This window comes from Acipenser ruthenus, chromosome 48 (assembly GCF_902713425.1).
Source record: "Acipenser ruthenus chromosome 48, fAciRut3.2 maternal haplotype, whole genome shotgun sequence".
Classification (NCBI taxonomy): Eukaryota; Metazoa; Chordata; class Actinopteri; order Acipenseriformes; family Acipenseridae; genus Acipenser; species Acipenser ruthenus.
This window is the reverse complement of record NC_081236.1, coordinates 4883689-4898956: the sequence shown is the minus strand read 5'-3', so window position 1 is coordinate 4898956 and position 15268 is coordinate 4883689. Positions and strand designations below refer to the sequence as shown.

The following is a 15268-nucleotide window of genomic DNA, read 5'->3' as shown; positions in this document are numbered from 1 at the left end:
GAACTACCGAGAAGCTCGTGTTTGTTTTGTCAGCTGGGCACTCCGTGCTACACACACGGCAGAACAATTGCAGCAGGTCGCTGCTATGTGTTTTGTTTTATTGTTTTAATTAGGCTACTTTCATTTTTAGAATCTTTCGTTTCTTTCCCTGCGCCAATCAGAGGATGATTCCCCTTTACCTGGCTCATTTCAAAGGCTGGTTTTAAAGACAAGGGGGAGCGGAATAGGAAGCAGGATGTAAGGGAATGGGAGGCTCTCGTGACGGCGACGTTATGGCTGGTCGGCAGCCTGTGCTATGGCGGTGTGTTTACAATGATTCCGTGTGTGGTGTCCGAGTAGCGGCAGTAGTATTGAAGTGTAGCAGGTCTTTATATACAGATAGCGAAATTTATGTTATTTTCACTACGCCACCGTGTGTTTATTGAGGACAAGGACCTCGAGTGGTTGGTTCCCGCACAAACTCTTTTATCCAGGAGAAATCAAGCAATCATACTCCAAAAATAATCTTTACAAGTTTTAATTAATAATTGTTTTCAAAATCTCAAGCACATTAACAACAATGTAAACAATATGACAATTCCACTTTCACTTCACCATCTAACAATTGTCTAGTAGGTACATATAGAGATGATACAATTAAACAAACTCTTAAGCTAGCAGTTTCTTATAGTGAAGTTAATTCAACTAGTTACCACATATTATAGTATTGCAGTTTATATAAAATACTTGGATCTATCAGTTTTTTATAGTAAGGTTAATTAACCAGTTCAGCAAATCTGTTCTTTTTGTGGTACATACAAAGTAGACAACAACGTCAGCACTTGAATGGTCTCGTTACAATCTAGATTACATTTGTAAAGTACACAGTACCAATTTCCCCCAATCTATTTAAAATGAATATATAAAACAGCTGCGTGCTCGCAAGAATAAAATAAAATATAACAAATTGCAGTGCATCCCTTTGCAAAACAACGAAACACAGTTTTGTTTTGTTTATTTTTTATGTGTATGTATGCATATCGAAACTAAATCCTATCTTAACAAGTTTCCTCATTTATAGCGACCACCTCTCGATGCCCATAGAAATGCTAGCCGCCAGGTAAAGCAAATCAGACTGCCCCTAACAGGCACACAGCAAGGTGACACTAATTCCTCAATACAGAGCATCTAGGTCTACGCTTCTTTGGAAGCTCGTGGAACCAAATCGCCGCCAGCATTTGGCTGTTTAATCTAGGGGTATGATTCTTGCTTCGGGTGCGCGAGTTCCCGGGTTCAAATCCCGGATGTGTCCGTGTTCAATATCTTGCATTACACTTTTCTAATTACGATGCATTGCCGGGAAGGCGCTCAATCACGTGACTGAAAAAGACTGACAAATCAGTCACCGAGAGCTCTGCTTGCCCACTCGTTAAATCAGGACTGCCATCTTTGTGTACACAGGGAATCAAATGCTTAAAAATTCAACAGAAGTCTCACATAACAGATTATAAAACCATTCATTTCACAGTTGCTGTACATCATACAGCAATGACTATTTTGGTAACATATGTTTGATTTTTTTCATGCGCCCATGTGTGTCTAAAACAATCCGGCTGCAGTAAGTTTTATCAGATGGTTGTTTAATTTTAAATATTTGATTTTGCAGCGCATGTAACTGCAACGCCATTGTTATGTGGCAGGACGAACAACAGGACCATATCAATCCTTAGAATGTGATTAATCATTCAACTCACGCTTCCATACATATTTGCAGTTTTCCCGACAACGCATTATCAATGCATGATTCCAAATGAACACATTCGTTTGATGGGGCTTAATGTAGTGACTAATATCACCTCACAGATCATTATAACTCACAGTGATACTTTCAAAGTTATGCTTTTAAGACTATTAACCAGTAAGGCAAATTAGTTGGGGAATGTATTACGCTTTATTCCAATGTTAAATGAAAAAGTTCAAAAAAGACTTGCGTTGGCCGGGAATCGAACCCGGGTCAACTGCTTGGAAGGCAGCTATGCTCACCACTATACCACCAACGGCTCCGTTCTCAAAATCACCTTCAAAGATTGAATTAAGCCACTGTAACGTTGGCTGCTGGGACAGGTCCCGTCTTGCCTCTACTCGATAAGCGTTAATACAGCGACTGGTGTTTGTGGGAGATTTTTATGGTGTTTATAGATTGATTATTTCTGTAATTATTATTTCATACACAGCAGGCTGGTGTGCATCATGCCTGTACTAACACGATGAAGCAATTATTGTATTCTATTTTCTTTCAAAAAGGTGCATGCCATGAAGATGGCGTGTGAAAAAAACGAACAAGCTTCTCTGCCGTGTGTGGATTGCACCTGCCGTGACCCGGATTCGAACCGGGGTTGTTGCGGCCACAACGCAAAGTACTAACCACTATACGATCACGGCAAACTACCGAGAAGCTCGTGTTTGTTTTGTCAGCTGGGCACTCCGTGCTACACACACGGCAGAACAATTGCAGCAGGTCGCTGCTATGTGTTTTGTTTTATTGTTTTCATTAGGCTACTTTCATTTTTAGAATCTTTCGTTTCTTTCCTTGCGCCAATCAGAGGATGATCCCCCTTTACCTGGCTCATTTCAAAGGCTGGTTTTAAAGACAAGGGGGAGCGGAATAGGAAGCAGGATGTAAGGGAACGGGAGGCTCTCGTGACGGCGGCGGTATGGCTGGTCGGCAGCCTGTGCTATGGCGGTGTGTTTACAATGATTCCGTGTGTGGTGTCCGAGTAGCGGCAGTAGTATTGAAGTGTAGCAGGTCTTTATATACAGATAGCGAAATTTATGTTATTTTCACTACGCCACCGTGTGTTTATTGAGGACAAGGACCTCGAGTGGTTGGTTCCCGCACAAACTCTTTTATCCAGGAGAAACCAAGCAATCATACTCCAAAAATAATCTTTACAAGTTTTAATTAATAATTGTTTTCAAAATCTCAAGCACATTAACAACAATGTAAACAATATGACAATTCCACTTTCACTTCACCATCTAACAATTGTCTAGTAGGTACATATAGAGCTGATACAATTAAACAAACTCTTAATCTAGCAGTTTCTTATAGTGAAGTTAATTCAACTAGTTACCACATATTATAGTATTGCAGTTTATATAAAATACTTGGATCTATCAGTTTTTTATAGTAAGGTTAATTAACCAGTTCAGCAAATCTGTTCTTTTTGTGGTACATACAAAGTAGACAACAACGTCAGCACTTGAATGGTCTCGTTACAATCTAGATTACATTTGTAAAGTACACAGTACCAATTTCCCCCAATCTATTTAAAATGAATATATAAAACAGCTGCGTGCTCGCAAGAATAAAATAAAATATAACAAATTGCAGTGCATCCCTTTGCAAAACAACGAAACACAGTTTTGTTTTGTTTATTTTTATGTGTATGTATGCATATCGAAACTAAATCCTATCTTAACAAGTTTCCTCATTTATAGCGACCACCTCTCGATGCCCATAGAAATGCTAGCCGCCAGGTAAAGCAAATCAGACTGCCCCTAACAGGCACACAGCAAGGTGACACTAATTCCTCAATACAGAGCATCTAGGTCTACGCTTCTTTGGAAGCTCGTGGAACCAAATCGCCGCCAGCATTTGGCTGTTTAATCTAGGGGTATGATTCTTGCTTCGGGTGCGCGAGTTCCCGGGTTCAAATCCCGGATGTGTCCGTGTTCAATATCTTGCATTACACTTTTCTAATTACGATGCATTGCCGGGAAGGCGCTCAATCACGTGACTGAAAAAGACTGAAAAATCAGTCACCGAGAGCTCTGCTTGCCCACTCGTTAAATCAGGACTGCCATCTTTGTGTACACAGGGAATCAAATGCTTAAAAATTCAACAGAAGTCTCACATAACAGATTATAAAACCATTCATTTCACAGTTGCTGTACATCATACAGCAATGACTATTTTGGTAACATATGTTTGATTTTTTTCATGCGCCCATGTGTGTCTAAAACAATCCGGCTGCAGTAAGTTTTATCAGATGGTTGTTTAATTTTAAATATTTGATTTTGCAGCGCATGTAACTGCAACGCCATTGTTATGTGGCAGGACGAACAACAGGACCATATCAATCCTTTGAATGTGATTAATCATTCAACTCACGCTTCCATACATATTTGCAGTTTTCCCGACAACGCATTATCAATGCATGATTCCAAATGAACACATTCGTTTGATGGGGCTTAATGTAGTGACTAATATCACCTCACAGATCATTATAACTCACAGTGATACTTTCAAAGTTATGCTTTTAAGACTATTAACCAGTAAGGCAAATTAGTTGGGGAATGTATTACGCTTTATTCCAATGTTAAATGAAAAAGTTCAAAAAAGACTTGCGTTGGCCGGGAATCGAACCCGGGTCAACTGCTTGGAAGGCAGCTATGCTCACCACTATACCACCAACGCCTCCGTTCTCAAAATCACCTTCAAAGATTGAATTAAGCCACTGTAACGTTGGCTGCTGGGACAGGTCCCGTCTTGCCTCTACTCGATAAGCGTTAATACAGCGACTGGTGTTTGTGGGAGATTTTTATGGTGTTTATAGATTGATTATTTCTGTAATTATTATTTCATACACAGCAGGCTGGTGTGCATCATGCCTGTACTAACACGATGAAGCAATTATTGTATTCTATTTTCTTTCAAAAAGGTGCATGCCATGAAGATGGCGTGTGAAAAAAAAGAACAAGCTTCTCTGCCGTGTGAGGATTGCACCTGCCGTGACCCGGATACGATCCGGGGTTGTTGCGGCCACAACGCAAAGTACTAACCACTATACGATCACGGCGAACTACCGAGAAGCTCGTGTTTGTTTTGTCAGCTGGGCACTCCGTGCTACACACACGGCAGAACAATTGCAGCAGGTCGCTGCTATGTGTTTTGTTTTATTGTTTTAATTAGGCTACTTTCATTTTTAGAATCTTTCGTTTCTTTCCCTGCGCCAATCAGAGGATGATTCCCCTTTACCTGGCTCATTTCAAAGGCTGGTTTTAAAGACAAGGGGGAGCGGAATAGGAAGCAGGATGTAAGGGAACGGGAGGCTCTCGTGACGGCGGCGGTTTGGCTGGTCGGCAGCCTGTGCTATGGCGGTGTGTTTACAATGATTCCGTGTGTGGTGTCCGAGTAGCGGCAGTAGTATTGAAGTGTAGCAGGTCTTTACATACAGATAGCGAAATTTATGTTATTTTCACTACGCCACCGTGTGTTTATTGAGGACAAGGACCTCGAGTGGTTGGTTCCCGCACAAACTCTTTTATCCAGGAGACATCAAGCAATCATACTCCAAAAATAATCTTTACAAGTTTTAATTAATAATTGTTTTCAAAATCTCAAGCACATTAACAACAATGTAAACAATATGACAATTCCACTTTCACTTCACCATCTAACAATTGTCTAGTAGATACATATAGAGCTGATACAATTAAACAAACTCTTAATCTAGCAGTTTCTTATAGTGAAGTTAATTCAACTAGTTACCACATATTATAGTATTGCAGTTTATATAAAATACTTGGATCTATCAGTTTTTTATAGTAAGGTTAATTAACCAGTTCAGCAAATCTGTTCTTTTTGTGGTACATACAAAGTAGACAACAACGTCAGCACTTGAATGGTCTCGTTACAATCTAGATTACATTTGTAAAGTACACAGTACCAATTTCCCCCAATCTATTTAAAATGAATATATAAAACAGCTGCGTGCTCGCAAGAATAAAATAAAATATAACAAATTGCAGTGCATCCCTTTGCAAAACAACGAAACACAGTTTTGTTTTGTTTATTTTTTATGTATGTATATCGAAACTAAATCCTATCTTAACAAGTTTCCTCATTTATAGCGACCACCTCTCGATGCCCATAGAAATGCTAGCCTCCAGGTAAAGCAAATCAGACTGCCCCTAACAGGCACACAGCAAGTGACACAAATTCCTCAATACAGAGCATCTAGGTCTACGCTTCTTTGGAAGCTCGTGGAACCAAATCGCCGCCAGCATTTGGCTGTTTAATCTAGGGGTATGATTCTTGCTTCGGGTGCGCGAGTTCCCGGGTTCAAATCCCGGATGTGTCCGTGTTCAATATCTTGCATTCCACTTTTCTAATTACGATGCATTGCCGGGAAGGCGCTCAATCACGTGACTGAAAAAGACTGACAAATCAGTCACCGAGAGCTCTGCTTGCCCACTCGTTAAATCAGGACTGCCATCTTTGTGTACACAGGGAATCAAATGCTTAAAAATTCAACAGAAGTCTCACATAACAGATTATAAAACCATTCATTTCACAGTTGCTGTACATCATACAGCAATGACTATTTTGGTAACATATGTTTGATTTTTTTCATGCGCCCATGTGTGTCTAAAACAATCCGGCTGCAGTAAGTTTTATCAGATGGTTGTTTAATTTTAAATATTTGATTTTGCAGCGCATGTAACTGCAACGCCATTGTTATGTGGCAGGACGAACAACAGGACCATATCAATCCTTTGAATGTGATTAATCATTCAACTCACGCTTCCATACATATTTGCAGTTTTCCCGACAACGCATTATCAATGCATGATTCCAAATGAACACATTCGTTTGATGGGGCTTAATGTAGTGACTAATATCACCTCACAGATCATTATAACTCACAGTGATACTTTCAAAGTTATGCTTTTAAGACTATTAACCAGTAAGGCAAATTAGTTGGGGAATGTATTACGCTTTATTCCAATGTTAAATGAAAAAGTTCAAAAAAGACTTGCGTTGGCCGGGAATTGAACCCGGGTCAACTGCTTGGAAGGCAGCTATGCTCACCACTATACCACCAACGCCTCCGTTCTCAAAATCACCTTCAAAGATTGAATTAAGCCACTGTAACGTTGGCTGCTGGGACAGGTCCCGTCTTGCCTCTACTCGATAAGCGTTAATACAGCGACTGGTGTTTGTGGGAATTTTTTATGGTGTTTATAGATTGATTATTTCTGTAATTATTATTTCGTACACAGCAGGCTGGTGTGCATCATGCCTGTACTAACACGATGAAGCAATTATTGTATTCTATTTTCTTTCAAAAAGGTGCATGCCATGAAGATGGCGTGTGAAAAAAAAGAACAAGCTTCTCTGCCGTGTGAGGATTGCACCTGCCGTGACCCGGATTCGAACCGGGGTTGTTGCGGCCACAACGCAAAGTACTAACCACTATACGATCACGGCGAACTACCGAGAAGCTCGTGTTTGTTTTGTCAGCTGGGCACTCCGTGCTACACACACGGCAGAACAATTGCAGCAGGTCGCTGCTATGTGTTTTGTTTTATTGTTTTAATTAGGCTACTTTCATTTTTAGAATCTTTCGTTTCTTTCCCTGCGCCAATCAGAGGATGATTCCCCTTTACCTGGCTCATTTCAAAGGCTGGTTTTAAAGACAAGGGGGAGCGGAATAGGAAGCAGGATGTAAGGGAATGGGAGGCTCTCGTGACGGCGACGTTATGGCTGGTCGGCAGCCTGTGCTATGGCGGTGTGTTTACAATGATTCCGTGTGTGGTGTCCGAGTAGCGGCAGTAGTATTGAAGTGTAGCAGGTCTTTATATACAGATAGCGAAATTTATGTTATTTTCACTACGCCACCGTGTGTTTATTGAGGACAAGGACCTCGAGTGGTTGGTTCCCGCACAAACTCTTTTATCCAGGAGAAATCAAGCAATCATACTCCAAAAATAATCTTTACAAGTTTTAATTAATAATTGTTTTCAAAATCTCAAGCACATTAACAACAATGTAAACAATATGACAATTCCACTTTCACTTCACCATCTAACAATTGTCTAGTAGGTACATATAGAGATGATACAATTAAACAAACTCTTAAGCTAGCAGTTTCTTATAGTGAAGTTAATTCAACTAGTTACCACATATTATAGTATTGCAGTTTATATAAAATACTTGGATCTATCAGTTTTTTATAGTAAGGTTAATTAACCAGTTCAGCAAATCTGTTCTTTTTGTGGTACATACAAAGTAGACAACAACGTCAGCACTTGAATGGTCTCGTTACAATCTAGATTACATTTGTAAAGTACACAGTACCAATTTCCCCCAATCTATTTAAAATGAATATATAAAACAGCTGCGTGCTCGCAAGAATAAAATAAAATATAACAAATTGCAGTGCATCCCTTTGCAAAACAACGAAACACAGTTTTGTTTTGTTTATTTTTTATGTGTATGTATGCATATCGAAACTAAATCCTATCTTAACAAGTTTCCTCATTTATAGCGACCACCTCTCGATGCCCATAGAAATGCTAGCCGCCAGGTAAAGCAAATCAGACTGCCCCTAACAGGCACACAGCAAGGTGACACTAATTCCTCAATACAGAGCATCTAGGTCTACGCTTCTTTGGAAGCTCGTGGAACCAAATCGCCGCCAGCATTTGGCTGTTTAATCTAGGGGTATGATTCTTGCTTCGGGTGCGCGAGTTCCCGGGTTCAAATCCCGGATGTGTCCGTGTTCAATATCTTGCATTCCACTTTTCTAATTACGATGCATTGCCGGGAAGGCGCTCAATCACGTGACTGAAAAAGACTGACAAATCAGTCACCGAGAGCTCTGCTTGCCCACTCGTTAAATCAGGACTGCCATCTTTGTGTACACAGGGAATCAAATGCTTAAAAATTCAACAGAAGTCTCACATAACAGATTATAAAACCATTCATTTCACAGTTGCTGTACATCATACAGCAATGACTATTTTGGTAACATATGTTTGATTTTTTTCATGCGCCCATGTGTGTCTAAAACAATCCGGCTGCAGTAAGTTTTATCAGATGGTTGTTTAATTTTAAATATTTGATTTTGCAGCGCATGTAACTGCAACGCCATTGTTATGTGGCAGGACGAACAACAGGACCATATCAATCCTTAGAATGTGATTAATCATTCAACTCACGCTTCCATACATATTTGCAGTTTTCCCGACAACGCATTATCAATGCATGATTCCAAATGAACACATTCGTTTGATGGGGCTTAATGTAGTGACTAATATCACCTCACAGATCATTATAACTCACAGTGATACTTTCAAAGTTATGCTTTTAAGACTATTAACCAGTAAGGCAAATTAGTTGGGGAATGTATTACGCTTTATTCCAATGTTAAATGAAAAAGTTCAAAAAAGACTTGCGTTGGCCGGGAATCGAACCCGGGTCAACTGCTTGGAAGGCAGCTATGCTCACCACTATACCACCAACGGCTCCGTTCTCAAAATCACCTTCAAAGATTGAATTAAGCCACTGTAACGTTGGCTGCTGGGACAGGTCCCGTCTTGCCTCTACTCGATAAGCGTTAATACAGCGACTGGTGTTTGTGGGAGATTTTTATGGTGTTTATAGATTGATTATTTCTGTAATTATTATTTCATACACAGCAGGCTGGTGTGCATCATGCCTGTACTAACACGATGAAGCAATTATTGTATTCTATTTTCTTTCAAAAAGGTGCATGCCATGAAGATGGCGTGTGAAAAAAACGAACAAGCTTCTCTGCCGTGTGAGGATTGCACCTGCCGTGACCCGGATTCGAACCGGGGTTGTTGCGGCCACAACGCAAAGTACTAACCACTATACGATCACGGCAAACTACCGAGAAGCTCGTGTTTGTTTTGTCAGCTGGGCACTCCGTGCTACACACACGGCAGAACAATTGCAGCAGGTCGCTGCTATGTGTTTTGTTTTATTGTTTTCATTAGGCTACTTTCATTTTTAGAATCTTTCGTTTCTTTCCTTGCGCCAATCAGAGGATGATCCCCCTTTACCTGGCTCATTTCAAAGGCTGGTTTTAAAGACAAGGGGGAGCGGAATAGGAAGCAGGATGTAAGGGAACGGGAGGCTCTCGTGACGGCGGCGGTATGGCTGGTCGGCAGCCTGTGCTATGGCGGTGTGTTTACAATGATTCCGTGTGTGGTGTCCGAGTAGCGGCAGTAGTATTGAAGTGTAGCAGGTCTTTATATACAGATAGCGAAATTTATGTTATTTTCACTACGCCACCGTGTGTTTATTGAGGACAAGGACCTCGAGTGGTTGGTTCCCGCACAAACTCTTTTATCCAGGAGAAACCAAGCAATCATACTCCAAAAATAATCTTTACAAGTTTTAATTAATAATTGTTTTCAAAATCTCAAGCACATTAACAACAATGTAAACAATATGACAATTCCACTTTCACTTCACCATCTAACAATTGTCTAGTAGGTACATATAGAGCTGATACAATTAAACAAACTCTTAATCTAGCAGTTTCTTATAGTGAAGTTAATTCAACTAGTTACCACATATTATAGTATTGCAGTTTATATAAAATACTTGGATCTATCAGTTTTTTATAGTAAGGTTAATTAACCAGTTCAGCAAATCTGTTCTTTTTGTGGTACATACAAAGTAGACAACAACGTCAGCACTTGAATGGTCTCGTTACAATCTAGATTACATTTGTAAAGTACACAGTACCAATTTCCCCCAATCTATTTAAAATGAATATATAAAACAGCTGCGTGCTCGCAAGAATAAAATAAAATATAACAAATTGCAGTGCATCCCTTTGCAAAACAACGAAACACAGTTTTGTTTTGTTTATTTTTATGTGTATGTATGCATATCGAAACTAAATCCTATCTTAACAAGTTTCCTCATTTATAGCGACCACCTCTCGATGCCCATAGAAATGCTAGCCGCCAGGTAAAGCAAATCAGACTGCCCCTAACAGGCACACAGCAAGGTGACACTAATTCCTCAATACAGAGCATCTAGGTCTACGCTTCTTTGGAAGCTCGTGGAACCAAATCGCCGCCAGCATTTGGCTGTTTAATCTAGGGGTATGATTCTTGCTTCGGGTGCGCGAGTTCCCGGGTTCAAATCCCGGATGTGTCCGTGTTCAATATCTTGCATTCCACTTTTCTAATTACGATGCATTGCCGGGAAGGCGCTCAATCACGTGACTGAAAAAGACTGAAAAATCAGTCACCGAGAGCTCTGCTTGCCCACTCGTTAAATCAGGACTGCCATCTTTGTGTACACAGGGAATCAAATGCTTAAAAATTCAACAGAAGTCTCACATAACAGATTATAAAACCATTCATTTCACAGTTGCTGTACATCATACAGCAATGACTATTTTGGTAACATATGTTTGATTTTTTTCATGCGCCCATGTGTGTCTAAAACAATCCGGCTGCAGTAAGTTTTATCAGATGGTTGTTTAATTTTAAATATTTGATTTTGCAGCGCATGTAACTGCAACGCCATTGTTATGTGGCAGGACGAACAACAGGACCATATCAATCCTTTGAATGTGATTAATCATTCAACTCACGCTTCCATACATATTTGCAGTTTTCCCGACAACGCATTATCAATGCATGATTCCAAATGAACACATTCGTTTGATGGGGCTTAATGTAGTGACTAATATCACCTCACAGATCATTATAACTCACAGTGATACTTTCAAAGTTATGCTTTTAAGACTATTAACCAGTAAGGCAAATTAGTTGGGGAATGTATTACGCTTTATTCCAATGTTAAATGAAAAAGTTCAAAAAAGACTTGCGTTGGCCGGGAATCGAACCCGGGTCAACTGCTTGGAAGGCAGCTATGCTCACCACTATACCACCAACGCCTCCGTTCTCAAAATCACCTTCAAAGATTGAATTAAGCCACTGTAACGTTGGCTGCTGGGACAGGTCCCGTCTTGCCTCTACTCGATAAGCGTTAATACAGCGACTGGTGTTTGTGGGAGATTTTTATGGTGTTTATAGATTGATTATTTCTGTAATTATTATTTCATACACAGCAGGCTGGTGTGCATCATGCCTGTACTAACACGATGAAGCAATTATTGTATTCTATTTTCTTTCAAAAAGGTGCATGCCATGAAGATGGCGTGTGAAAAAAAAGAACAAGCTTCTCTGCCGTGTGAGGATTGCACCTGCCGTGACCCGGATACGATCCGGGGTTGTTGCGGCCACAACGCAAAGTACTAACCACTATACGATCACGGCGAACTACCGAGAAGCTCGTGTTTGTTTTGTCAGCTGGGCACTCCGTGCTACACACACGGCAGAACAATTGCAGCAGGTCGCTGCTATGTGTTTTGTTTTATTGTTTTAATTAGGCTACTTTCATTTTTAGAATCTTTCGTTTCTTTCCCTGCGCCAATCAGAGGATGATTCCCCTTTACCTGGCTCATTTCAAAGGCTGGTTTTAAAGACAAGGGGGAGCGGAATAGGAAGCAGGATGTAAGGGAACGGGAGGCTCTCGTGACGGCGGCGGTTTGGCTGGTCGGCAGCCTGTGCTATGGCGGTGTGTTTACAATGATTCCGTGTGTGGTGTCCGAGTAGCGGCAGTAGTATTGAAGTGTAGCAGGTCTTTACATACAGATAGCGAAATTTATGTTATTTTCACTACGCCACCGTGTGTTTATTGAGGACAAGGACCTCGAGTGGTTGGTTCCCGCACAAACTCTTTTATCCAGGAGACATCAAGCAATCATACTCCAAAAATAATCTTTACAAGTTTTAATTAATAATTGTTTTCAAAATCTCAAGCACATTAACAACAATGTAAACAATATGACAATTCCACTTTCACTTCACCATCTAACAATTGTCTAGTAGATACATATAGAGCTGATACAATTAAACAAACTCTTAATCTAGCAGTTTCTTATAGTGAAGTTAATTCAACTAGTTACCACATATTATAGTATTGCAGTTTATATAAAATACTTGGATCTATCAGTTTTTTATAGTAAGGTTAATTAACCAGTTCAGCAAATCTGTTCTTTTTGTGGTACATACAAAGTAGACAACAACGTCAGCACTTGAATGGTCTCGTTACAATCTAGATTACATTTGTAAAGTACACAGTACCAATTTCCCCCAATCTATTTAAAATGAATATATAAAACAGCTGCGTGCTCGCAAGAATAAAATAAAATATAACAAATTGCAGTGCATCCCTTTGCAAAACAACGAAACACAGTTTTGTTTTGTTTATTTTTTATGTATGTATATCGAAACTAAATCCTATCTTAACAAGTTTCCTCATTTATAGCGACCACCTCTCGATGCCCATAGAAATGCTAGCCTCCAGGTAAAGCAAATCAGACTGCCCCTAACAGGCACACAGCAAGTGACACAAATTCCTCAATACAGAGCATCTAGGTCTACGCTTCTTTGGAAGCTCGTGGAACCAAATCGCCGCCAGCATTTGGCTGTTTAATCTAGGGGTATGATTCTTGCTTCGGGTGCGCGAGTTCCCGGGTTCAAATCCCGGATGTGTCCGTGTTCAATATCTTGCATTCCACTTTTCTAATTACGATGCATTGCCGGGAAGGCGCTCAATCACGTGACTGAAAAAGACTGACAAATCAGTCACCGAGAGCTCTGCTTGCCCACTCGTTAAATCAGGACTGCCATCTTTGTGTACACAGGGAATCAAATGCTTAAAAATTCAACAGAAGTCTCACATAACAGATTATAAAACCATTCATTTCACAGTTGCTGTACATCATACAGCAATGACTATTTTGGTAACATATGTTTCATTTTTTTCATGCGCCCATGTGTGTCTAAAACAATCCGGCTGCAGTAAGTTTTATCAGATGGTTGTTTAATTTTAAATATTTGATTTTGCAGCGCATGTAACTGCAACGCCATTGTTATGTGGCAGGACGAACAACAGGACCATATCAATCCTTTGAATGTGATTAATCATTCAACTCACGCTTCCATACATATTTGCAGTTTTCCCGACAACGCATTATCAATGCATGATTCCAAATGAACACATTCGTTTGATGGGGCTTAATGTAGTGACTAATATCACCTCACAGATCATTATAACTCACAGTGATACTTTCAAAGTTATGCTTTTAAGACTATTAACCAGTAAGGCAAATTAGTTGGGGAATGTATTACGCTTTATTCCAATGTTAAATGAAAAAGTTCAAAAAAGACTTGCGTTGGCCGGGAATCGAACCCGGGTCAACTGCTTGGAAGGCAGCTATGCTCACCACTATACCACCAACGCCTCCGTTCTCAAAATCACCTTCAAAGATTGAATTAAGCCACTGTAACGTTGGCTGCTGGGACAGGTCCCGTCTTGCCTCTACTCGATAAGCGTTAATACAGCGACTGGTGTTTGTGGGAGATTTTTATGGTGTTTATAGATTGATTATTTCTGTAATTATTATTTCGTACACAGCAGGCTGGTGTGCATCATGCCTGTACTAACACGATGAAGCAATTATTGTATTCTATTTTCTTTCAAAAAGGTGCATGCCATGAAGATGGCGTGTGAAAAAAAAGAACAAGCTTCTCTGCCGTGTGAGGATTGCACCTGCCGTGACCCGGATTCGAACCGGGGTTGTTGCGGCCACAACGCAAAGTACTAACCACTATACGATCACGGCGAACTACCGAGAAGCTCGTGTTTGTTTTGTCAGCTGGGCACTCCGTGCTACACACACGGCAGAACAATTGCAGCAGGTCGCTGCTATGTGTTTTGTTTTATTGTTTTAATTAGGCTACTTTCATTTTTAGAATCTTTCGTTTCTTTCCCTGCGCCAATCAGAGGATGATTCCCCTTTACCTGGCTCATTTCAAAGGCTGGTTTTAAAGACAAGGGGGAGCGGAATAGGAAGCAGGATGTAAGGGAATGGGAGGCTCTCGTGACGGCGGCGGTATGGCTGGTCGGCAGCCTGTGCTATGGCGGTGTGTTTACAATGATTCCGTGTGTGGTGTCCGAGTAGCGGCAGTAGTATTGAAGTGTAGCAGGTCTTTATATACAGATAGCGAAATTTATGTTATTTTCACTACGCCACCGTGTGTTTATTGAGGAGAAGGACCTCGAGTGGTTGGTTCCCGCACAAACTCTTTTATCCAGGAGAAATCAAGCAATCATACTCCAAAAATAATCTTTACAAGTTTTAATTAATAATTGTTTTCAAAATCTCAAGCACATTAACAACAATGTAAACAATATGACAATTCCACTTTCACATCACCATCTAACAATTGTCTAGTAGGTACATATAGAGATGATACAATTAAACAAACTCTTAATCTAGCAGTTTCTTATAGTGAAGTTAATTCAACTAGTTACCACATATTATAGTATTGCAGTTTATATAAAATACTTGGATCTATCAGTATTTTATAGTAAGGTTAA

At 40.2% G+C, this 15268-nt stretch overlaps 10 non-coding genes across 10 annotated transcripts; all 10 read right to left on the bottom strand.

The window, feature by feature from the left end:
- Window positions 1-1967: 1967 nt before the first annotated feature.
- Window positions 1968-2040, bottom strand: trnag-ucc (transfer RNA glycine (anticodon UCC)). Its single transcript has one exon. It is a non-coding gene; the product is annotated as a tRNA-Gly (tRNA).
- A 309-nt stretch (window positions 2041-2349) lies between these two features.
- On the bottom strand, window positions 2350-2421 carry trnah-gug (transfer RNA histidin (anticodon GUG)). Its single transcript has one exon. It is a non-coding gene; the product is annotated as a tRNA-His (tRNA).
- A 1966-nt stretch (window positions 2422-4387) lies between these two features.
- Window positions 4388-4459, bottom strand: trnag-ucc (transfer RNA glycine (anticodon UCC)). The gene has a single exon. It is a non-coding gene; the product is annotated as a tRNA-Gly (tRNA).
- A 2342-nt stretch (window positions 4460-6801) lies between these two features.
- trnag-ucc (transfer RNA glycine (anticodon UCC)) lies at window positions 6802-6873 on the bottom strand. The gene has a single exon. It is a non-coding gene; the product is annotated as a tRNA-Gly (tRNA).
- Window positions 6874-7183: 310 nt separating this feature from the next.
- trnah-gug (transfer RNA histidin (anticodon GUG)) lies at window positions 7184-7255 on the bottom strand. The gene has a single exon. It is a non-coding gene; the product is annotated as a tRNA-His (tRNA).
- A 1967-nt stretch (window positions 7256-9222) lies between these two features.
- On the bottom strand, window positions 9223-9295 carry trnag-ucc (transfer RNA glycine (anticodon UCC)). The gene has a single exon. It is a non-coding gene; the product is annotated as a tRNA-Gly (tRNA).
- Window positions 9296-9604: 309 nt separating this feature from the next.
- On the bottom strand, window positions 9605-9676 carry trnah-gug (transfer RNA histidin (anticodon GUG)). Its single transcript has one exon. It is a non-coding gene; the product is annotated as a tRNA-His (tRNA).
- Window positions 9677-11642: 1966 nt separating this feature from the next.
- Window positions 11643-11714, bottom strand: trnag-ucc (transfer RNA glycine (anticodon UCC)). Its single transcript has one exon. It is a non-coding gene; the product is annotated as a tRNA-Gly (tRNA).
- A 2342-nt stretch (window positions 11715-14056) lies between these two features.
- trnag-ucc (transfer RNA glycine (anticodon UCC)) lies at window positions 14057-14128 on the bottom strand. Its single transcript has one exon. It is a non-coding gene; the product is annotated as a tRNA-Gly (tRNA).
- Window positions 14129-14438: 310 nt separating this feature from the next.
- Window positions 14439-14510, bottom strand: trnah-gug (transfer RNA histidin (anticodon GUG)). The gene has a single exon. It is a non-coding gene; the product is annotated as a tRNA-His (tRNA).
- Window positions 14511-15268: the final 758 nt, after the last annotated feature.